This window comes from Nanorana parkeri, unplaced genomic scaffold, assembly GCF_000935625.1.
Source record: "Nanorana parkeri isolate BGI_ZX_2015 unplaced genomic scaffold, ASM93562v1 scaffold91, whole genome shotgun sequence".
In the NCBI taxonomy this organism is placed as follows: domain Eukaryota; kingdom Metazoa; phylum Chordata; class Amphibia; order Anura; family Dicroglossidae; genus Nanorana; species Nanorana parkeri.
Window position 1 is genome coordinate 2,173,016 of NW_017306359.1, and position 23,680 is coordinate 2,196,695.

Here is a 23,680-nt window from a genome sequence, read left to right on the forward strand (position 1 = left end):
TCCCAGAGATGGGATTTAAAAAAAAAAGATTCAAAACTAGTAGAGTTGTTATAACTTTATCAAAGAACAGCTATCATCACTCAATAGCAAGATCTCCCACCAAGCACCTTAAAAATAATAAAATAATAAAATAAACATAAAAATAAATTCACTAAGCTATTGTAATTATTGTAGCCATGCTTGTTGTGTTTTTTAAAATGTATTTAACAATCTTCACATCAAACTTTCACTTCACATAATTAACACATCAGTATTGAAGCTTTATTTTTATTATGACATTTTTATTATCTATTCAATTCTTTATTTGTCATAAAATGCTATTTATACAGTACAGTATGTCTCCATTTTCTGTTCTGAGTATGTTACTTATTATAATTAGGAAAGCATCATTTATAAAAAATTGAAATAAATACCACTGACTAAATCACATCTCCTTTTCTGCAGTTGCCCTATAATCTGATGTGTCTGTTCCTGGTAGATTGCATAACCCTACGTGCGCTATGTCAGTGACATGGTGAAGAATACATTCCCAGGGATGTTGTAGTTGTGAAAATATTTGTGTTTAGCCTCCTTGGTTATCCTGACATATTTATATACATTCCTTTTGTTGCACCTTAGGGGAAAATACCTAATCCATCATCATTTACAAACCGAACATCATAATTTAACATGAAACTACATCTTTGTGCCCCCACAAATGCTTCTGTTCATTTGCTGGTCTGTCAGAATCAATAGAAATAGGCAGATTCAATTCCAAAAGTAGAATATTTGTTTTCTGTTTTCATTCAGGTGAATAATGGCTATCGGTCTCTATCAGGTCTCTTGCATGAGAACAGTAGATTGCACTGTCTTGTAAAGCTGATGTTTTCATCCAATATACATGTCTGCTGGGTACTGCACATCATGAACTGTTTGTATATGTATGCTGTATAAGCAGATCAGTAGGATAAATCCAACCACCCCTCCTCAGTTTTTCTATTAATCAGCTTGATGCCCTCTATGCACCACTTCTAATTCACAGACGATAACATTTGAACACAACTAAAATCCACTATATTACAGAAAATGTTGAGTTTTCTATGAGAAAATTGTTATTTACAACACAAAGAACTGTCTAAACGTTGTCTAAAGAGTTTTAAGCTGATCAGTTACAGTATTATGTTACTTAGAGGGAGACTGTTTCACCATATCAATGATCGTTGTTATTATTATTATTAATAATAATAATAATAATAATAATAATAATAATAATGTATACTTACAAGACAATTGTAACATTGGTTCTACTGAAAAAGTTTGTTAGGGCACCTTTGTTCCGACATAATTTAATGCAAAGATACTCCAGATCTGTTGTTCTCAAAGGATATTTGGTACACCACATAATTTGCTGATTGGTGGCCATGGTGAACGGTGGCTATAGTTTTAACAAACATGGTTTATTGTAACACACGCTTTCACATTCATATACTGCAATTGGTTTTGTAGGTGATGAATTTTATATAAGAAGTACTTAATTAGCTAACCAAAATGTCTACAGCTGTGTTAAATGATATGGACTTACCTAAATAAAGTACCATGAAATACCATGCCATTTATCACAAATAATCTTTAGCATACAGATTCCTTTAACAATTGAACACAATATTTTTCACAGCTTTGAATTCTTCCATCACTGAGTTCCTTTGCAGCTCTCTACATTTGGTCATATAACATTTTAGTGATGCGGAGGAAGTCGATCCTCCAAGTCTTCCATGTGCCAGGCACGTGGGTTGCAGGTCAAAAACAACTAGCAGCTGTCTGCAGGTCCCACTCGATGGAGGTCTGAAGAGGGCAGTATCCTATCATGGAAACCATGCCAAAATACAGTATATTATTTGTACTGGCATGGAAGTAAAATGCCCTCCAGCCCAGTCTTTACCTGTTCTGAAGCTAGGGTTAACTTGTCTAACATATACGTGTGTACATATTTACAGTGGAGGTCTATATCCAGATTTTTGGATATAGTCCAAAATTAAAAGAAAAAAATCATCATATAAAGACTTCAGATAGTGGCTTATGCATCATCTCATAATGTTACAAAGAGTCACATAGACACATGGAGGTTACCATTGCAGACGTCCTTTTTAAAATGCTAAATGCCTGACTGCATAAAAAAAGTGTCAGAACTACTTATCTCCATACTTGTTCTGGGTCAGCAACTCAGACCTCATTGAAGTCAGAAGTATCAGAATGCCAGCCAGAGAACTAACATTTTCAAAAGAAGAGTTCTGCAATGGCAGCCTCAATTAATTTCTCAACATAGTGTTTCTTTAAGAAGGATCATCTTACAGACATGGATGAATGTGCAGGTTCTGGCCTATGGAGCAGGGGGGAGCGCTAGAGTACTATTTTATCTGATGAAAAATGATACCAATTGGTTGCAAAAGAACATTGAGACCAATTATTTTGTCCACCAGGAATGCTAGATTGCAGAGAAAGATAACAGGGAGGACCAATAGATGTAGGATTGTTTCTTGAACAATACATAACTGGTTGGATTGGATAAATGTTTTTTAGTTACCTGTATTTCAGCAGCAGAGAGTGTCAGAGGAGGATGACATGGAGGACCAATAGATGTAAGTTTGTTGCCTGATAAGCCCATAACTGTTGGATTGGATGAACGTTCTTTAGGCACCTATGTTTCAGCAGCAAAGAGTCTCAGGGGAAGATGGCGGGGATGGCCAATAGATGTAGGATTGTTGCCTGATAAATACATAACTGGTCGGATTGGATGAACGTTCTTTAGACACCTATGCTTCAGCAGCACAGAGTCTCAGAGAAGATGGTGGGGATGGCCAATGGATATAAGATTGTTGCCTGTTAAATCCATAACTGGTTGGATTGGATTAACGTTCTTAAGGCACCTATGCTTCAGCAGCAAAGAGTCTCAGGGGAAGATGGAGGGGATGGCCAATAGATGTAGGATTGTTGCCTGATAAATCCATAACTGGTCGGATTGGATGAACGTTCTTTAGACACCTATGCTTCAGCAGCACAGAGTCTCAGAGAAGATGGTGGGGATGGCCAATGGATATAAGATTGTTGCCTGTTAAATCCATAACTGGTTGGATTGGATTAACGTTCTTAAGGCACCTATGCTTCAGCAGCAGAGAGTCTCAGAGGAAGATGGTGGGGATGGCCAATAGATGTAAGATTGTTGCCTGATACATCTATAACTGGTTGGATTGGATGAATGTTCTTTAGACACCTATGTTTCAGCAGCAGAGAGTCTCAGAGGAAGATGGCATGGATGGCCAATGCATGTAGGATTGTTTTCTGATAAATCCATAACTGTTCGGAATGAATGAACGTTCTTTAGACACCTATGTTTCAGCAGCAGAGTCTCATGATTTTAATTTGCATTGACTTTACCACTCACTTTTCTCCTTTAGTTCTGCTAATTGATTTACATATCAGTGTCCAGAGGTAACCAGACAGCACCAAAATAAAACAAAAAAGTGAACATGAGAAGAAAATTGTTTACCTCAATGCTTCCATATTTTATTTTGTTGCTTTAGGCACAGGCCCACACATGTCCTAATAGATGAGTGTGACCCTTTGACAAAAATATCCCTGTGTTTGTTATTCTAATGATACATAATGTATTGTTGTCTGTCATCATCTACATATTTACTAGAAATGTCATATATTCGCACAATGTTTTTGTTTTGAAAATGATTTCAGAATAATCTCATTGCACTTTACCTTAAAATGCCATGAAAACGGTGCCAAATAGCAGTAAATGAATTTACTTGGCAATTGTTACAGTTATGCTGAAACCACAATGTGTTATATGACCCGCATTGAAATAGTTTCTCATCGAATTCATGACTCAGCACATTTAGTAAGACAACAGCAAACATTAATGCACAGATAACTTTTCCAGAAACGCATTAACAGTTTTGGAGTAGAGAATAATTCCTGTCTTTAATCAGAGGCTGAGATAAATGTTTTCATGCAGTAATAATCAGTATAATGTACAGAACAATGTAATCATAAAAAAACAGCACAAACAGTTTTCTTATGGTATCATTTAGGTATTGCATTTTCCTCTTCTTAAGTTATGCACACAACTCTTAAAGCTTAAAATGCAACTGAAGCCCAAATTATGATTTTTTTTAGCTTCGGATAGAGTGAAGAGGGATTAGACCACCTTTATTGCTGTCTGTGTCCCCGTTAGAGAGATTCACCCTCTGTCCTGGTGACAGTTTTCACTGAAAGTAAAAGAAAACCCAAAATTTCGGGTTGTCAACAGAACAGGAATAGATCGGAAATATTCCACTGGGGACACTAGTTTCTGGTGACCCTGCTGACCACCAGGGATTTCCTCTCACTTTCTGATGTGGCTATTGGACAAGAAATGAAGGGAAATCACCCCAATGGGACACATACATGACAAAATAGATGCCAGGTGTTATAACCCTCCCTTGTCCAACAAAACTAAAAAAAAAGGATTTGTATATTTAAAACACACACACACACACACACAGACATATATACTGTATAATGTAGCGGCAAAGGGTGGGCCAACTCAATATTGAACCCTACGGACTAAGACTGGGATGCCATTATAGTTTATGCGCGTGTAAAGGCAGGCGTCCCAATACTTTTGGCAATATAGTGTATATATATATATATATATATATATATATATATATTGTATATCTAACAAAAAATATAATATGATTGTAACTAAATGAAATGACCCTCCACTGATGTTTGCTGTGCAGTAGAGCTCAATAGCACATGCAGCCATATCTTGCGATGGAGGAAAAAACTACCAATAGTGGACCCCAATTCTGTCTATGGTGAATCAGATGTAATCAGACATGTGTCCATTTACATCACATTACCCCCGATCCAGCACAATCCGGTCCGGTTAAACGGATCCCTGATCCGTTTGTTTTTCCAGACCTGACCGGAGTCAGGTTTAACTGGACGCTCGTCCATTCGTTTACAGAAGGCTGCCCATAGACTTACATTGGCCATCCAATCTGGTCCACCTGGAAAACTGACAGGCAGACCCGATCGGACTGCCCGTGTGAAAGGCCTATGACTTTCAGCTTATGCTTTGCTACTCGATGTAAACATAGATTTCGTGAAAAACTGATCTAGTTATGTTTAAAAATAATTGAATGGCTTTAAAAGATGTATGTACAACAAAAGATGTTTTTAAATATGTACTTTTGGTTCTTCAGCTTATGCTTTGCTACTCGATGTAAACATAGATTTCGTGAAAAACTGATCTAGTTATGTTTAAAAATAATTGAATGGCTTTAAAAGATGTATGTACAACAGAAGATGTTTTTAAATATGTACTTTTGGTTCTTCAGTTAGTTTTCAGTGTTATTGTAGAAAATCTGAGAACACATATTTTACTTGCCTTCTATTATGTATTGTAACATAGGGTATTCTAAGGTATAAATGGGCTCTCCAGTAAATTTAGTAAACTGGGCTTCTGTTGGAATCCAGGATATTAAATATTTACAGTGCCGATACTGGGTATTTTCACAAGTACGTGTACTCATGAAAATGCCCAATACTAAGCGCCGATGTGTCGGCGTTTTACATTTTCAAATAGCTTTGACTGCAGTAAGGTCCTGCCCTTGCTGGGGACCCTGCGGCAGCTTTGTTGTGACATTGCGGTGGCTGCTTACAGCACTGGGCCGGCCGCATATCTCCTCTCCTTCCCGCCACCTGCACATGCCCGTACAGCCCTGGTGAGACCCACATGCCCTGCCCTGGTAAGACCCACACCCACCCACACAGCCATGGTGAGACATGCATGCAGCTCTGGTGAGACCGCAAAGCCCTCAATGAGATCTGCACACAGCCCTGTGAAACCGCAGAACCCTGGTGCACAGCCCTGGTGAGACTGCACGCAGCCCTGGTGAGACTGCACGCAGCCCTGGTGAGACCACGCGCAGCCCTGGTGAGACCATGCGCAGCCCTGGTGAGACCACGCGCAGCCCTGGTGAGACTGCACGGCCCTGGTGAGACTGCACGGCCCTGGTGAGACTGCACGGCCCTGGTGAGACCTTGCACAGCCTCCTGAGACCCCACACAGCCATGGTGAGCAACACAGAGTATCTAGCTTCATATTATTCTCCATTGATGTACAATGTATTGCTGGGATTTGTAGTCCTCTCTAGCTGGTGGTATTCTGCATTGTTGTATAATGTATTGCTGGGATTTGTAGCCCTCTCTAGCTGGTGGTATTCTGCATTTCTGTATAATGTTTTGCTGGGATTTGTAGTCCTCTCTCGCTGGTGGTATTCTGCATTGCTGTAAAATGTATTTCTGGGATTTGTAGTACTCTATAGTTCAGGGGTAGCCAAACTCCGGCCCTCCAGCTGTGGTGAAACTACAAATCCCATGATGCATATCTCTCTGGGAGTCATGTCTGTGGCTGTGAGAATCTTGCAATGCTTCATGGGATTTGTAGTTCCACCACAGCTGGAGGGCCGGAGTTTGGCTACCCCTGCTATAGTTGGTGATATTCTTCATTGCTGTATAATGTAACACATTGCAGGGATTTGGAGTCAGTGGCAGAACTACCAGGGACGCAGCATGTGCAGCTGTGACAGAGCCCTGGCGCTCCACCACTGCCTTAAAATCATTAGTCTGTATTGTTATAGAAAAACTGTTGCATGATGCTAAAAAAAGAAGTTTTTGGTAATTGGTATCGCAAGTACTTGAGGAAAAGTATCGGTACTTGTATTCGGTGTGAAAAAAAAATGGTATAGGTGCATCCCTAATTTACAGCTTAGCTTCTTGCACTGGAATTGACCAAGTAGGGCAGCCATATGAACCCCGGAGCCCTTTCTAACATTATAATACTTTTCTGTTTCCAGAACTTGACTGACTACTGTATGTGTGCTCTAGAATCTATATCAAGGGCTTCAATCAATAGAGTTGACCAAAACATCTTGTCTCTCACCCTTAATGGGCAAGGTGACAGGATTCTTTAAAGGAGAACTATGGGGTTCAGGCTTTTCCCCATAGTTCTCCTTAGGGTAACGGGAGGACACAAACTAGCATCCTCCCGTCACCCTAGGCTCAGTATACCGCGAGCTATAGCTCGCGGTATACTGAGGCGCCGCAGCTGAAGCAGATCCGCCCAGCTGCGTGAGTGACAGCTGGCTCTGCCTATCTAGAGGCAGAGCCAGCTGTATCCATCCGCCCCCCCCGTGTGTCCGTTCTGCCAGTCAGCGCTGGGGGATCTGAGCGGGGAATCCAGCCCCTCCCCTGTCACGGCAAAGAGCCGGTATGTGTTCGCTCTCCTCCCGATCTACTTAGCCGACCTGTGACAGTCTCATTGTCACAGGTCGGCTAGAACTATGAGGTGAGGGAAAAGCACTCACCTCATAGTTCTCCTTTAAGTCTGGCCAAAGACAAGCAGATGTTTCATTCACACTAATAGGAAGAAAGACACCTGACAATTCTTTCTCAAATTGGAAGCCATATAACCCATTTTTGATCTATTGGGTAGATGCATGATGAACCATTCATTGCCTTTTTCCAACATACTGGTAAACAGAAAGCTAAGAGCTCCCTTGAGTTCTGGCAGACCAATAGGTATTTTTCTGTTCTTGCAGCATTTTAAAGACACAATACATGTAAACCTATGTGGTTTCTTTAAAATCTTGCTCAGACATACACTTTACATTTTTGTGCAGAATATTAAATGTTCTTGACTGACAGACATGTTCATTAATGCTCTTCAGTGCACCAATATATAGTTGATGTATTGCAAGCCATGTTTAAATGTATTGCAATCAAAAATTGTTTTGTTTATATCAACACAAAAAAATGATCAAACCTTTCACAGATCATCGTATTTGGATACCAGTTCACTAAATGAAGACTGTAACCTGAAAGTCCAAACCCAGCTTTTTTTTTTGTTACAATATTTTTGCACTCTCGTCTGTAAAAGATTTGTATATTTGTGAATGCACTACTGAACTGCTTCACAATAAAGCTCTGCTCTCTGTATCCTCCTTGTGCAGTGGTCCCTGCCCCGCTTCTGTTTTGAATGTCATTTGAATGTAAATAAAAAACGTAGAATTAAAGTACATATGCTTTAAATGATTAAATGTCAGATACAGAGAGGGTGCAGAGACGGGGAGGCAACACAGGCTTGGTGTTTTGTGGGAAGCTGGAGTTGGGCATCAGGGAGATAAACTGTATACATTCTAATGTAAAATTACATATCTAAAGCTGAACTTCATGAAAGTGAAAAAACTACCATTGCAGTGGTGCTCCCCCCACAGTGTAAGGGTTAAATTCTCAATTTTGCCTTGGGTACCAATGCAAAGCACTTTTTCCTTACCTTATCTCTTGTTCCCACAGGCTCCTCTTTCCATGCAACCGGTACCCCAAAGCCTCTTTTTTCCACTGCTCCATCCAGTGATCGCCGCATTGTAAATGAGAACACAGGGGGTCCATCCACAAATGAAACCGTTGAAGAGAAGAGGTGAATGCTGGCTGCTAGGGGAAGCGAGGGATAAGATTAAAAAAAGCCCTTTTTTATGGTACTATAGGCGAAAACGAGCCTATAACCCTTGCAGTGCAGAGGTAGCCTCACAGCAAGGGTTGTTTTTTTGAACTTCCCCGGAGTTCAGCTTTAAGTACTAAATGACAAATTGTGTTATTCTAATTGTAATCTAAACCATAATCCCTTCTAAATGTGGTTGTCTCCAGAGCTCAGCTACACTGATATGCTTTAATTCATTCTTTTCACTTCTCAGTTTTTTCAATTTGTTATACCCTAAAATGGTAACACAGTTGTAATCTTGTTTATCCTGTAAATGGAATTACAATAAAACTTGTCAAATGTGAATTATTTTAATCAATTGATATTTGTTAAAAATACAAAATAGTATACTGGAAATTGCCTGTATCTCACTTAAGTGCTTCCTTAGATATCATTATATTATGATTATGAAGTTTCAATATCCTGGGAAACGATACGATTTTAAGATCAAACATCTTTGTGGAAAACCTGATAAAAAAAAGGGCGTGAAAAGCAAATGATTCACAAAAAGCAAATAAGGACATAATAGTTTGAAAATGGGTCATGCCACATCAAAGGCCCTGTAGAATATAAAGACATTGATATACATAAAAGATGAAATAACTAGTAAAAATAAGAGTAAAAGTAGATAAAAGAAATAAACAGGAATTAGCCATACAAAATCTGTATATTGTGAAGGACAACAAACTAGACACATATGGCCTGTGAGTGATGATGTTTTTTACTCCCTTGAGAACTTCTTGTGCAAGGATTGTAATTTGTGAGTAAAGACCTTTAAGTAAAAACATATTAGTGATGTTCCTGACAGCTACTGTGGTAGAATTTAATATTCACAAGAAATGTATTTAAAACAGCTGAATAAGCAATAATAGCACATTCCTCCCCATTGAAGGACTGTAGAGATATTAATTATGTTTTTACAAGACAGCTAAATATTATATGATAATGTGCTAGGCGATGAGCGAATAGTTTGGGATTCACCCTATATCGAGCTGATTCCGTCGTCAGAGATTTGTGAATATTTTTTTAATTGTCTACTTATCTGCCTGTCATTATTCCACAAGGAATTCTTTTTCATTCATTGGTGCTTTTAACATTTTTTTTAAAGGATAAGTGTACTGTTTCCAATTTTGAGAGACAGCCCATATCAAGTCTATAAAGGCTCACTGAGCAAGCGTGGCCAAGAGATAACAACATTTTAGCTAGAAGATATAAATGTTGTGGCAGGTCGTGGCTGTTCTACTCAGGTAAATGAGAAGCTGGGGGAGTGAATATGTTAGTTAAGGTTATAAGTGATAGGCAGGGTGTAAGTGTACTTTTAAAGTCCATTTATCCTTTAAAAATACTAATGATACAGAAATGTGTGGTCCCTCCTAAAAATGACAACAGTCCAAGCACACAACCTAGAAATAATCATCTGTGGGCTCAAAAAGAGTGGCAAGAATTGCAGGCTATATGCTTGCTTGTTCCCAAACCGACAAATGTATCATAGATAAAAAAGAGAAGGATAACTACTGTGTAGCCACCCATTTATATCTCACTATACTTAAATACATTGTGGATGTACTAGGGTTTATTTACTAGGCAAATAGGCTGTTCACTTTAAAAAGGGAATTTTCCCTTCGCTTAGTGAATGTGGTAAAATTCACTTGGCAAAGAATACCCAATCACATGCAAGGAAAATAAAAAATAAAACAAAACAGTATTTTTGCTTGCACATGATTTGATGATGGAAGTCAGCATCACCTCACCTCATACATGATAAGTGCAACAGCCTATTTGCAATAGCCAATACTGACTCTGCCAGTGTTGGCAAAACCAGCAGGAGCAGTACTTGCTACTAAAGTTTGGTTGAGATTATGATTTTTTTCAGCCACTGCACCCTGATGAAGCACCCCACCTAACCAATGAGTACACAAATGGTAACATCATAGATGGGCTTTGTAGATAACCTAAGCTTTGACCTGTTCTGGATAAGCAACAGTTCTTAGAATTCTGCTTGCCAGAAACGGATAAATCCACTACCACCAGCAGTAACTAATACCTCCTCACCACCTCCAGACTTGCCTACGAGAGGCTTCAGTTCAATGCTTGTGCTTTTAGAAAGTCGGGCAGTATGCAAGGTAGTAGCTTGCCACAGGGGAGCTGCCAAATTTGCATTGTCTGTTCAGGCATAGCTAGCCCCAGTGGAGATACTCAACTGCCTAAAGTGTGTCCTCCTATGTGAAGTGATAGATAGATGCACAGCTTTGAGCTATGTTACTGTTTTACTGCAGTAGTATAAAAGTTAAAGCTGGGCCCCCCTGGACATCCACTGAGCCCTAGTCTCCTGCCTAGGTTGCCTTGTGAATAATTCAGCTCTCTGTTCTCCTTTAGTTATTTCTCCATACTAGTAAAAAAAAACTGGCATCACCTTCTACGCCCACACTAGCTGCTTGTGCTACCTGTACACTGTACAGCTAATCAAAACAGATTTACTTCTTCCTCATAACCAGATTTCCTTCCAAATAAAAAAAAATACCATCACTGCCAGATGCCCAGTTTCCCCAGTCTAAACAACCCTAAATTTATTTAGCAAAACATACTTAATAGGACATATATGGGAATGTTTCTCATATTTTTCCTTAAATTTAACCATAACACAAGCAGCTATTTTTTACATTGCTGGTGGATAGATTATCGGGGTAGCTGCTGATGGAGCAAATTTTAGGATATTTGCTTAGACTTAGTGGCCTGGTTTACAAGCAATTGATAATTAGAAGTCTTGAAGCCCTCAGATTTTGTCTTCATATCAGATTGCTACATTTAGTCAGAAGATCTCAACACTGCTTTGTGTCTGGACATGCTCTCATTCACAATTAACATGCAAACATCTTATATTGTGCTCTATGTTTAGAGAGCCCATAATGCTTTATAATATTTAACATTACGATATTAACCTTCTGTGACATGATTATGTGTTGCACAACTTCCTTTTCTGTCCCCAAGAGGCAGAAAGGAGCCTACCATACTAATGGCACATTTAGGTTTCATGTTGTTTTCAGACACCAGAATGCTGATAACAAAGGGTTGGTCTTATGTACTACAGTTTTGCCTGATGAAAAACAGTCCTTGAAGTTCCCTGTATGCTTTGTAAGGCATCATTTGCACAAATGTGTTAAATCCAAAAACAAAAACTTAATATTATGCAACTAACCGATCCTCAGATGTGGTGGCTGCATTAGTTTTCTTTTTCAATCTTTTTTCTATATTTTCACAGGGTGATTCTGCCAATAACACACACTGCATGTCCTTGGGTGACAACGCTCACTCACTGTTTTGTATCTATGGAGGAGCAGCATTGTCAGTCTAGGCTGCTCTGCTGATTAGAACTACTTCTATCTTCATAAAATAAAGGGGGGGTGTTTTGTGATCCAAAGAAGAGAACTGAGAAGTCTGATAACATTATGCTTAATCCTCCTGTCCCATCGCACTCCTGACCGGACAAAAACACAAATCCAAATGGGTGGGTGCGGTAGTGACAACGGATGCCTCCGTGAAATGTAGATAGATGAAAGTAGTCACTCGCACTCCATGATATTAAAGTCAATGCTGTTTATTGACTGATATAACACATATCTCCTTAGCGACGTTTCGAGACCATGCGGTCCCGTCCTCAGTCCTCTGTTTGCCTGAGGACGGGACGCATGGTCTCGAAACGTCGCTAAGGAGATGTGTGTTATCTCAGTCAATAAACAGCATTGACTTTAATATCACAGAGTGCGAGTGACTACTTTTATCTATCTGATAACATTATTCGACATTTTAGTTCACTGAAAGAAAGTTATTTTCTGCATTTGCACAAAAAGAACCTAACATGAAAAATGAAAACTAACACAGGCACTACATCTCGGGACCAGTAAGGTGCAATATACACTGAGTGGCCAGATTATTATGACCACCTGACATTTGTATGCAAATTAGCTATAATTAGCTATAATTTTGCGCTGAAGTTGCTAGAGGGCTAGACCATTATAAATATGGAAGCAGGTTGTTTACCACGACAGTAAAGTGATTTTTTTCTGAAGATATGGGTAAACAACGCGATTTAACAGCCTTTGAACGTGGGGTGATTGTTGGCGCTCGGAGCCATGGGGCAAGTATCAGCAAAACAGCAGAATTCGTTAAATGTTCAAGAGCAGCTGTTGTTAAAGTGTTTAAAGACTGGACTGTCAGCCGAAAATCTGGGTCTGAACGTGCGAATTGTGGCCGTCAGCGACTAGTCAAAGTTAGGGCAGAACGGAGAGTGGCAACACTGGTACAAGACAACAGAAGGGCAACAGTGCAGTGTCAGATTCATCGCATCTCCTTTCAACATCTCGTGGAGTCACGAGGTGGCACAACAAAGTCATCTCGTGGCCCAACGAAGTACTGATGGGGTGGTCATAATAATCTGGCCACTCAGTGTGTTACATTTTTGTTCTTGGGTTTAGATACACTTTACTTTTTATCTCTGAGTACCCTATTGGTGACTCCAGAATCATGCCTGAAAATCAAATGAAACCAGACTCATATCCCAGATGTACAGTCAAATGCTACTTTCAAACTAGTTAACATGATGTGGTTAAATTATTTTACAATAGCCTAGTCTGCACAAAAAATGTAAGATGGCTCCATATTTATTTTCAAGTTTACCAAAAAAGGAGTAATCTGTAAACCAATTTAATGAATGTAATTGATTATTCATCGGATAATTAGGGGATATTATGTAATAATTTCTTTCTCATTATCTTTGGAGAAAGGACATAGTTTACATTACAAATAAAATGAGCCACAATCAAGATAATGTGTTTCATGGTATTGTAGACTTATAATTTCCCACCAAATTAGAATCTTACCAATTAAATCCAAATTGAAATTAAAATCTAAGTAGCTGGAGATAATAAAGTAGGAGCTGAAAAAAAGAGTATAATTCGCATGTGCCTATTTACAAGTGACAGCATGGTCATTGCATTTGTTGTCTGAGAAATCCCCTTCCTTTTATTCTTCCTGGACAATACCATTATGATTAAAGACTCTTGCCTCTGCTGTAATTATGTGAATATACAATGAAATTAAAATACATTTTTAAAAAATCATCTAAAAAAAGGATTGCTACAAACACTCTGTTCTAAAATACGAGTCTGCAAAGCTCTCTTATATTACAAGGGAATTGCAAGCAAAATTCATTAAAGTGACATATCATATTCTACATCCAAAATATCATTGTAATTGATTCACAGTGTACGTAATTATGTTTTTTTTTTAATAGGCTTGCGTATTTTCCCGATATAATTGATTGCCATGCATAGTTATTACTAACAGTACTATAACAATGCTGGAGACCAATTAAGAAACATTTAATGTTGCATTTAAAGTTCAGGTCTCAAAACAATATTTTCTGCCAAGAACACATCAGATACTCAAAATGTATAAGGAGCTTGCCAGACACATTTAAGCTATTGCTATTATTCATGTATGTAGAGCCTAGCTCTTCTGCATCACCTTACACAGTACATTGAGTCATGCGCGTGAGTCCTTGGCCAAATGGGGCCTACAATCTAATGACTGTACTGCAGTATTGCACATTCTCATTAACCCTTTTTTATGCAATTGTCTCCTTCAGAGCCGTAGGTATTTAATGCCTTTATGGCCACAGTCAATTTGGGACTAAAGGAAGGTGTATATTGTTGGGGCCGAGGGGAAAGATGCTGCTATGGTAAGCAGAGTCTCATGCCTATTACCACAGTGGTGGAAACGTGCATCTAAAAGCTCTTTTCATAGTTTTAATTTATCTGTCCAGTGACATGTATCATCAACGCTGATCAAGTAGAACATTAACACTGCTGAATGCTGCGAAGAGAGGACAGCCATTGTGAGGGGGAGTGGGTGGTAAGTTGGGGACCCTCGTCAAAATGTTGCTGTTGTGCTGTATGATTTGTAGTAACAGAAGAGGTGGCAGTAACATACATTTTGCTACAATTATCACCACCTGAAAAACAGAGTTGAAGGAACTTACAGGTAGGGCTTTCATATACCTGATCCACTATGGCAGCATTCGTGCTCCAATGTAGGGGCCAATGTAAGGCACTCTTTTTAAGTAACAAATGAAAAGTCTTTATTCTTAGTGTCAGTCTCTAACATTACTATAAAATGTAGTGATAGTGATAAGTCCACTGTTGTATCGTGACAGGTCTTAAACACTTAGGAGAAAAGTTAACATCCCCAGCTTGACTTAGCTGGTACTCTGCTATTTGGCTCCTTTAGTCTGCATTTTTGGGGGACCATTAATAGCTCAGCCACTCAGTTCTTCTGGTGTTTGTCTGAAATTCAGCTTTAAGGTGCTGTTGAAGATGTGGAAAAAGGTGCACTATGAGTAAGCCAATAGCTAAATACACATATAAGATCTGTTTTACCTTGGGTTTCTAGTTCTGTCATGTTTTCCTGAGATGAGCCCTGCCAAACAGTTACTGCAGTTAAGTAACACATACAGGTCTTGTCCTTGCCCTAAACCTCTGATTGAGCAGTGGAACAGAAGCAGGCTGAAGCACTCATCTCTCTCTCACTGTGCTCTCTCCTTCTGTCAGTATTTTTCTTACTAGAACATGAACACTAAAGCAGAAATTAAACACAGAAATAAAGTATAATTATGGCCTCCCATTAAAAAATATGTGCTGCAACACTAAAATAGGAATTTTACCCACCAATTTAATGTCTCCCACAACAATTAAGTTTCAGGCATGCCAACTGTCAAGGTTGCCAGTGTGATTTTTTCAGCTCTCAACCAAAAGTTCACGCCCTCAAATGGTGGTGTCATAGCTGATCACATGTGCAGCACCATGGCAACTGCAATCCACATAAAGCCTAAGATGACATCTTTCTGGACTGTAAAGGATATGAGGTTGTAGTTCCACTTTAATTATAACTAAATGTGCACTCGCAGTTTTTTCTTAGTCCCAATGGAAAGTCTCATAAACACCTTTTGAGCAGTCTGCTTAATTCAGATTCCTGTGATGGTGTGGCAATAATGCTGCACTGCTCCTGAATTAAGATTTGCCACTATCATGATGACTGTGCCTGCTTGCACCGTCACCTCTGTTTTGAAAGCCTTGTACCTTGTCATTCAGCGTCCGGTCACACCCTTTCCTATCCACAGCTTTCTGAATTGACAGCACTGACTGTTGCTAAAACCATTCTGAGCTACGCTGTCTGTGAGGGTGAGGCATAAATGATGGAGGATTTGATAGAGGGCTGGTTCACACCACCCCTGAGTGCGTTCTAGAGCGTTTTGGCCTCTGGAACGCACTAGAAAGTAACCCCCGGCCGGCTCCCTGCGTTCAGGGATGGTAGGGGGTGTGGTGGTGCATTGACACTGCAGACATGCCCCCCACACGCAGTGCGATCCGGCCAGCACCCAAACGCGTGGCACATTAGTGCTTGCGTTCCTGTCCAGTGCGATCTGCAGAAATAGTGCATGCAGCACTGATGTGCCATGCGTTCAAGTCCCCGCGATCGCACTTTGGGCAGGGGGTGTGGCTGTGGTGCCATTGACTTCAATGCACTGCCACACTTCCTCCCGCCCCTGAACGCAGGGAGCCGGCCCTGTTGCGTTCCAGAGGCCGAACGCTCTGGAACGCACTCTTTCTGGAGTGTACCGGCCCTTAGTCAGGGAAGGTCAAATGTTTTATCAGTCTTAGCATTGGACTACTGCACCCAATACTAAAACTAGCCCTCAAAACTTATTTTCAAGAAGATCAATTCCCAATGCTGTTTGTTCCTTTATTTCTTGTGGAAGATTTTTAATTTAAAAGGGTGACAGTCTCTCTGTATATAAATGCATCTTCACTAAAGGATTCATCTGACTTCTGGCAGAGACGTATTGTGAAATGTTCAAGTTACACATGGGAAAGAACAAAGCTGTGGAGATAAGTATGATGGAGAGTCAGAAAGGGCAAAGCAGAGAAGTCTACAGAGATTCATACACATACTCCGGTCACGATCAAAGAAGCCTGAAAATGAAAAACTAAAATTGAAAGCAAATAACTTTTCTGTTTTAACAGCATTTAGTCATTGACTGCAAGCTGTGAGATGTGTTTTTGCTGTTAGCAATCAGGATATACCCTCCCAATTTTTAAAATGAACTGCAGTGGAAAGTTAGGGTAAGATGGAAGAGGCATTTTTGTGCCGGAATTTAGATTGGAAACACATGTGGTGTAAGGCGTAGTATGCATGCTTCTCACATACAGTATGAGTGATTGTAAACTTCCTGTATATTATTAGCTTTTCAAATCATAGAACGTCTACTGAGTTGCTTTCATTTTTATGTTGCCTTCTAGAAACGGAATATTATACCATAATAGCAGAATATTTTCATTTAAAAGTGATACTATTTATTACTAACTCAGTTGACCATAGGTGTAAGCTTTTAAAGACATGAAGTTTTGCTTGTTGCAATACAAAGAAATCATCCATTTTCAGTCTGACTCATTCAATATATGGCATCACCTTACCCAAGCTGGTCCTTCTGTTTCGTATAAACTTTGTGGTGAGATCTCTGCACCTGAGTTCTCAAATCCTCATCCCTGCTATGGTATTTATGAGTGGTTCCATGCTCCCTGCTGGATTTTAATTTATTTTATATTATGGAGAACACTGCAAGGTGGGTGAAATCTCACTGCTGGAGTCCCAGGAGATAATGCAAGCCAGTGGGTGACTCATCTTAACAAATTCCAACTATAACTGAAATATCACTTTGGGGTGCACATATCATTCAACTCCAAACATTGTACTATTTTATAAAAATAATTAGGTCAAATCATTTTCATTATTTGCAGGTTTTCTTAATTGTCCCTTTGAAACCCTTCAGGATTACACTGTCTTGATGGATTCTTCATAGTACAGAATAAAAGAAAAATAACTGAGGAAGCCATGTGAGAGATGTCTGTGAAGGTTCTCATTCATCCAGGTCAAATGGTATATCTGTAAAAAATAAGTCACGGCAACTGGACCTGTTGTATTTTTCTTGAAGACGTTTCACTGGCCATCCGACCAGCTTTCTCAATTCAGAATGACTTATACAAAAATTATCTGGGAATAAATATGGTGAATGTTGCTCCAATCCACATAATCTGTTAGTGGCAACCAGGTGTTGATCCCATTTGCATAATTGGAGCTAGGAGATGTTATTATGTGTGAGAGAGTAACACCTTGGTTATAGCCTTGAATAAAAAGGCAGGGACAAAGGCTGCATGTGATTCAACCCAGTGAAGGCCATTTCTGAAATATCAGTCACTGGTGACATTGATGTTTGAAGGTACGCTCCAGTCAAACATGAACATTATGCATTTAAAATCCCCAGCAAAATTGTCTTATTCTTTTTTATTATTTTAGATTTCCCTCAATTACTGTGATGTCTGAAGAATTGGGAGGGCAGGCACAGACAGTAACAAAATCATTGTCAAATGTTCTTACCTTAACTTTACTATGCCCATAATGGAGAGATTTCCAATCACTTCCTGTCATGTAATCTCTCCAGTAGAAATAGCAAAATAAAAATCTGACAGAGGCACTAACAATTAGTGACTAACCCTTTCCAGTAGTTATTTTACCTCTACTGGCATTAATTATGTGAAACTCTCCACCATGTGAAGAATAGGGATGAGCAAATGTGTCTGGGGTTAGTTCATAGGGGATTTGACAAACCAATCCAAAAGTCTAAAAATTCAGCACCACAAGTGAGTCTATGGGGGGACGAACCTTGAATATCAAATCTGGCCATTTTCAAGACTAATAGGTAAGGGATTGTCAAATATTGTCCATGGGGAGCTAGGCCCTGATGTGAGGGATGTGTACCAATGCAAAAAAATGAAAAAATACCATAGAGTAGAGAGAGGGTCCTTCTTTTAATATGACTTTGAGGGTGACAGTGGTAAAACACCAGTCTTACATGCTTGGAAGATACCTTTAAGCTGTATTTACAGAACAGTACAATTCTTATGAACAGCATATTATGGCATCACATATTTTTAATACGTAATAGATTTTTCTACTTTTACATTGATGTTTTGCTCTAATACAGCAGCAGCACCCCAATATGGTTCATCACAAATCAAAATGTAGGTAGTTTTGGCTGCAACACTTTATTTTAATTGTAATACGTCTGAATTGACCAGTGAAAGTAGCAGCCTCAACAAAGCTAAAAGCTATAGGAATGTGTACTCTTAAAAAAATTAAGCTAAAGCTCTCAACTGTGTACCAATTGGACAGTGAGCGAACAATTAATAGTATAGTTTGTGAGCTTTTTTTAAACTGTCATTCTGTATTGTCTCAAAAGTTAAATAAAATGTCAAAACATAGTGCACAAAAACACTTCATAACCACAAGAAAAAATAGTACATGCATGAATCTATAACCGGCCTTTATAGCAGGGCGCACATTGGGAAGGCTTACAACAAATCATAACCACAACCCCACATTACCTGAATCCTCTCCCATTCCTGTATCCCCAAATTATGCCCATAATATTCAAAATATAGAATTCAGTCATGTGTTTGGTAGTATTTGTAGCATCAGGAGTAAGGACAGTACATGCACCATTGAATAGGCAGCAAATTGAAAGAGACATGCTAAGTTTGGTCTTGCAATAAAAAAAATTGTGTATTATCTGAGATTCTATACCCACAAATAAGCAGCTTGTTTAGGCTGCAATATAAAAGGGAGAGACAAAGCCGGTTTCATCCTAAAATAAACATTAGAGTAGGGCTGCAACAACTAATCGACATAATCGATTATAATCGATTATTGAAAAAGTTGTCAACTTTTTCAATAATCGATTAATCGTCTTCCGATCAGTTGGCCCTGTTCACGGCTCCACACACGCTGCGCGCTGCACCTCTTCCCCACCTCACGCTCGCCGCATTATTTGAGAGACAATAGCGACAAATATTATACAGTCACTGGACAGTATGTAAGCAGCTTGATTAGGCTGCAGTATCAAAGGCAATTTTCATCATTAAATAAATATTAGAGTGTATTATATCAGAGACAATAGCCATGCATACAGTAGAGTGCCTTAAAAGTATTTATGCAGCTTGATAAGGCTGCAATGTAAGAGGGAGAGTTGAGGCAGGTTTTATCATAAAATAAAATGGTAGCAAGTAAGGAAATGTGGCAGGAGCTGGTAATTGTAGAAGGCCAGCAAAGGTGGCAGAGACTGGTAATTGAGACTGGCCATCAGAGGCCACAGGAGCTTAATGATGGCAGGTAAGGAGAGGTGGCAGGAACTGGTAATTGTAGCAGGCCAGCAGAGGCCACAGGAGCTGGTAATGGTGGCAGGCCAGGAAAGGTGGCAGGAGCTGGTAATGATAGCAGTGGCATTTTTACATTATTCTGCTGCATATACTTCCCATAATGACACTTGGTTGTTAAATCTCCAGCCTTTCCTGTTCTAGAATGGAACTTTGGGTGTACTTTTGATGTACTCTAGCCCTTTTAATGGCACCACCTCTTAGTGGGTACAAGTAAACCACAGAGCTACTCAGATTTTTGGGACTGTTTCTTAGTGAGCATAACACTGAATGTTACGTTTATATATTTATTTATTTATTTGTTAACAATACTTACAAGAGGGCTGGGGTATTCTGGGAGAGTTTGCGTGGTAAAAAAGTATGATTTGAAGTGTATCTATGGCCAAAAATGTTTTTTGTTTTGTTTTGGAAAGAGTAGGAAAAAATTAAATCCTCTGTCAGGAAGCAATATTCTTAAATTCTTGAATTACTTTTCCAATAAGAAGTTTTAAGTCTAGTGTTCTTTACTAGAGCATACATGACTACTGCCCAACATTATCATACCATGTACATTCAAGCAATCGTATTATATAGTAAATGGTGACTTGGTTTTACTACCCTAGAATTTCATAATAGATCGTGTCCAGATGTGCCAATATAGCTGTTTTGCAAGAAGAGTTCTTAAATGTATTTCATGTTTAATGTGAGTAAATATCCTTATATCAATGGGTGTAGAAACGTAATAAACAAGTACGTAACACATAATGACTCATAAGCTGCCCTTTGTCAGCATATGTGGAATCGACCTTTGAAACTTTGGATCAGCCTAATGGACTGCAACAGTCCATTAACCCCTTGACGATCCATGATGGGATAATTCCATCATGGATCCTCAAGGGCTTAAACAGACTCCATACTTGTAGAGCCGGAGGCCGGTTTTACAGTTAAAAAAGCAATTCTGGTGACACAGCTGTTGCCAGATCACTTCTACGGGCCAGTAAAGTGCGCACCCCCCTGCCCAACACCCCTGCCATGTTTCCCTGGCTCGGCTGCCCCTCCTGCGGGCCCGGGACTGGCATGTTGGGTGCCGGTAGGAAGCTGGAGAGGAGATCAGCGAACTTCTGTTCACCGATCTCCTCCCCAAACTATGGGACCGGGAGCGACGCTGATTGCATCACCTCCGGTCCCATAGCTGTCATTGCTCAACTCCTGAAACTGAGCAATAAGCTATTGATGTCCGATCTGCACTTCAATAGCTTATTTAAAGTGGAACATTGATACAAGGGGTCTTTTGGACCCCAAATATCACCTTAAAGAAGACCTGTCACCACCAATATGCTATCACATTGAGGGCTTCTAAGCCCCCCTATGTGATAGCAATTAAAGTAAGTTAAAAAACTGTTTTAAAAATAATATTAAATAAATAGAATGTAAAAAAAAAATTAAAACTTTTTTTAAAGTCCCCCGCGAGCATGCGCTTCGTCACATAAACACGTGTTGGGTCCGCCTACGTACGAAAACAAAGATCGAGCTACACATGTTGGGTATTTCCACACATGCCAGAGTGAGAGCAATAATTCTAGGGCTAATATTTACACATACCTCTGAACTGATGACCTGTAGGGGCTTTTAATGCATCGTCTATGGACTTTTTGGGGGTACTGAATTTTTCAGATGCACACAATTTTTAAACTGGGTATGTTGGGTATCTATTTACTCATTGTAACCTCATCTTTTATATCATACAAGAAAAAGGGTTTTATATTGTGTTTTGGGGCACTAACTTTAACTTAAGTGCATTTTTCACTAAATTTTGGGGTTTGCAAATAAGTTGTGCTAATATCGTGCAACCTAAAGGGTCTTGGCTTTCAAAAAATATATAATGTTTGGGGGTTTGAAGTAATTTTCTGGCCTAAAATGTGGATTATAGCAGGTAAGCAAAAATTTTTAAAAAAGGCCTTGGTCCTTAAGGGGTTAAGTAAGCAGTTCATTAAGCAAATCTACTGTTTCAACCATGATTAACCATAATTCACTGTTAACTTTTTATGTTCTTAGAATGTTAAGGCTGACAAGGGATCTTTTTATACAAGATTTGTGTCATATTTAAATCAGGAGTCCACCCTCAATTGCTTATTTCTTATCTATTTCTTCCTCTGGTGCTTGGTGTAAAAATGTGCTTCACCTCCCCTTCCCACTGTGTTACAGACATGTCCCCTGAACTACTGGGATGTCAGTCACTGATGCTGTGTCCTATGTGGTGCACACAACTTCCATAGAGCCAGTTTTGTCTAGATGAAAAATAGTGACAGCTGTTATCTTTACCCTACCTGTGCACACTACATCCTAGGAATTCATTTGCAGCAATTTGTATTTTTCCAAGAGCAGGGTATGTGCAGTGTGTTCTGGACTGAAAGCATTGCAACAACAGCTTGTATTATGCAGATGAGATAAAGATGTTATCTGTAGAGATCCCTCTCCTTATGTGCACTGAAGTGCTAAAATTCTTCTGCAGCTGGCAGTGTATGTTTTGTTACTTTCTATGTGTGAACTAGCAAAAAGGGAAAAGTGCACATGGGCAGAGTTAGGCCTGGTTCACACCTGTGCGTATTGCATAAGCGCGTCACACGCGCGTTTTCGTCCCGGAGTTAGTGGTCATACACTATGCGAATTTCAGCCAGCTGATCGAAGGAACTGGTTGAAAAATCTTCGTACAAACAGTGAGCTGCTGCTGGCTGCTGTCAGAATACAAAAGAAACAGCGGGGATTCCTTGATCAATACACTTCTAGCATTGATGGAGGAATCTGCTTAAGGGACCACACTTATCAGAGGTGCCTTGCTTCAGCAGTGTGACTTGCTCATATATTTGCAAATGTATGCAACTAAAACCTTTTTTTTACCTGAGTAGTTAAACAGATTAATTAGTTTTTTTGCTAGTTTGAAGGTGTTCGGGGGACCCCTTTTGTAAAGAGGTTCAGACCTGTCCTAAGTCTTGTGCAAATATATGTTTATTTCAAGCATTTTTGCCAGATCAAAGGGATTTTTTAAAGGGATAAAATATGGGAAAATTTGCATGCATTGCAGAGATGTACTGCATATGTGGGTTTTTTTTTTTTAAATTATTTTGCCCTAACATACACTTTATGTAGATAAGAATTTTGTTCAGAATATGTAATTTCTACAGATAAGTGCAGATGATCAGTAAAAGAACAAAAAGGCTACACTCCATTCAACTTCATGCTACAACCCAGATAGCAAGAAATTGTGCTGCAAGTTTGAAAATAACTTGCTAAACTATTGCAGACTTGCCAAGATTAACAATTTTGTTGCACAATTACATCAAGTCTGCATTGCAAGTCTCCAGACCAGCGAGCTTGCAGAGCTCTTGCTAAGACCTGCAGGACTCTTGCTGTAGACTGGCCACGCAAATTTGCTACAAATTCAAAAAGTGTCAACTAGAACTTGTTCTGCGAGTGTTCTGCAAGTCTACAACTTGCCAGGAATATGTGCAGTAAGTTAACAAAATTACAATTTCACCCAGCCACAAGTTTGTAGCAAGTTATCCTTGCTATCTGGGAATAAAGGATCCATTATTGTATAGGTTCTCTTTGCAGGAGTGCAACCTTTGGCACAGGATGTCCACTGCTAATGCTGTGAACTAACCCACCTTAAGGCAAATGCTAATATAAATTCACAATATGTTTTGGGAACCAATGGTGCACAATGTTGTAAGGAAAATTCATGTTTATGGGCATATTTACATGTACTATGAAAGATCTTCCCTATCTATTACTTTTTGCTAAA